The sequence below is a fragment of the Osmia lignaria genome, unplaced genomic scaffold (genome assembly GCF_051020975.1).
Source record: "Osmia lignaria lignaria isolate PbOS001 unplaced genomic scaffold, iyOsmLign1 scaffold0050, whole genome shotgun sequence".
NCBI lineage: Eukaryota > Metazoa > Arthropoda > Insecta > Hymenoptera > Megachilidae > Osmia > Osmia lignaria.
The window spans coordinates 165,001-167,500 of NW_027478191.1; the positions used below are offsets into that span (position 1 = coordinate 165,001).

Below are 2,500 nucleotides of genomic sequence, written 5' to 3' on the forward strand. Positions count from 1 at the left end.
ATGTATTCTAAATGTTGAAGCCTCCTAGAGCTTTAAGCCATGCGAGACATTGAAATGCTGTTTTAACGGGAGCATGCATAATTGCTGCAAACATACTTTTATCACAAGTTCTAGCCACGCCACGGAGGCTTCGAAGTTCCTTCACCATTCGCTTTCCTCTCTTTTGTTACACAGTTTCAGACTACGATCAGGGGTACCGAAACGCTGTATTGATTGTAAACAACCATTTTTATCTTGGAGCGGAGCGTTCCTTTACTCGTTAGATTTGTCTTGTCGCGTGTGTATTCGCTTTTTCGACGCTTTTTAACCATTTAACTTGTTTAGCGAAGCTAAACGCACAGACAGACAAAAAAAAAGGAACAGCATCGCGCGTCAAACAGCGACGACCCATCTGAAGCGATCTTTCATTTATACACCGTTTGTAAACAGAGAGATGTATAAAGCGCGGGGAATCATTCGAAACCCTGGGGCTATTCGAGCTTGCATTTCAGCAAATTATCATCTCAAACATTTCACTCGTTTGCTTTTTCTAAATTTATAGGAGAGCTTCTTTCGTTTATTTTTGACACACCTTTCGTAAATATCGTTTCTGGCAACGTCGGGAGCGTGGATTTCTACAAGTGAACAATCGCGCCGATCCGATAACTTCCAGCAGGATGGAGAATCTTTATAGATTATCTTCCGAGAACTCGGTGCTTTCACGGGCGGTCGTTTATAAATTTTAACGAACGACTCGCGCGCCGTGACGCACTTGCGCTAGTTCGAAGAGATATTTCGAAATTTGTTTCTCTCCTTTAACGGCCTGCATTTAGTGTATCGGTTGCGATTTTCGTCACATCGTTTCCACGACAAACGCCGACGAACTGCCCAACTATCGCTCGTACGTTGCGACTCTTTCTTTGTTTATCGTTCATTCATTCTTTCAATTTCGTTCGATAATCCCGCTCCGAAACGTTCTACTTTCGTTGAACGACGGCGAGATGTTTAGAAAGAAATGAATTACTCTTTTTTCGAGAAGCAAACGCAAGCAGTCTTTTGTTAAGAAAACGACCCTCAGCCAGGCGTGGTCCAGGAATTGTATCCGTGGACCGCAATGTGCGTTCGAAATGTCGATGTTCATGTGTCCTGCAGTTCACACGTTGACGCGCAATTAGCTGCGTTCTTCATCGACCCACGAGCCAAGTGATCCACCGTTCAGGGTAATCGTAAAATTTTGTATTTCAAACTCTTTAGATCTTTAGAGTGTTATTTTCATTATTAACACGCATCACATTCGATACCCACATCACTCTCCCACCCGGCGCGTGCGGGAGAGCGAATTCGGGCGTCGCCAACGTATTTGTTTGTTTGTTCGATCGTTGACGACACGATCGCGTCCAAGGACGGAAACCGTCGGAGAAACGCCCAGTGGCACGCTCCTCTCGACGGTCGGGCGTAAAGTACATTTAAAAACCTTGAAAAGTACGAACGCACACAAGGAATGCGAGCGCGCGTCCTGTCGCTGAATCGTGGGTTGCGAGATTCGAACAGACACACGGCCGGCGACGATCGGTCTAACTAATGGACACATAGTTTTTCAAAGACTCGCTATCGTCGCTTCTCAGCCGGTCCGTAAACAACACACATCGATCAGGCGGACGCACGAATCTTACCACGGTGCGGGTTTCGTAGATTCCAGGTTACCCGCAAGTACCTCTCTCTCCCTCTCGAAAGAGGAATCTCGATCCGTCCTTTTTGGACAATGGAGAAATCTTTTTATCGCAACACGGATGGCAAAGAAACAACCAAAGCGTAGGAGCGTGGGGACGAGAGCGACGAAAAGAACGTCGCGAAAACAAAGTTTCGACGGTTGCTCGTTCTAATACATCGTAGTTTCAACTCTCTCAGTTTTAACCACTCCTAGACGCTTCGTAAACTTTTAACAATTCTTCGCCTCCGCGAGTTTCATTTCGAATAGAGCGAACGCAACACGGACCAAAAAAACTCCGGTGATGCCAGATCATTTAGCAAAGATCAGACGGCGGGTCATCTGTATTCCTTTTCTCTCTTTTTTATATCTTTCCATTTAACTAGGGTGTCGCAACGACGGGTACATTTATATATTTATATATATTGTATTTCAATTTTAATGATCCTTCACTTTCGGTTTGTAATAATATGATCCTTCTTTCATTTCGATCCTTCATATTGTAGGTTAACCAACAGAAGTTTGTTTTTTTACGACTTGTATTTTTGTGGTTTGTTTGTTTGTTTCTTACGACTTGTTTGTACCCGATCAAGTAGACGACGACCCATAAGTATAAGTTAGAGAGATAAAGGTCGAGAGACCTCACGCAAGCGTCTTTTACTTCCATTCACATCAGCCAGAGAGAAATGGTCCGGCGTCGTGCTCTTTGGCGCCGTTGGTCGCACAGTTTTTTTGCCGGCGGTTCCGAACGGACGGGAGAAACGCGATGAGTAATCAAAGCGACCTCCGCACGTAACCGTGTCGGTGTAATTT

General features: G+C 44.9%; 1 non-coding gene across 1 annotated transcript; it reads right to left on the reverse strand.

The window, feature by feature from the left end:
• Positions 1-1,047: 1,047 nt before the first annotated feature.
• Positions 1,048-1,202, reverse strand: LOC143307293 (5.8S ribosomal RNA). The gene has a single exon (XR_013064469.1). It is a non-coding gene; the product is annotated as a 5.8S ribosomal RNA (ribosomal RNA).
• Positions 1,203-2,500: the final 1,298 nt, after the last annotated feature.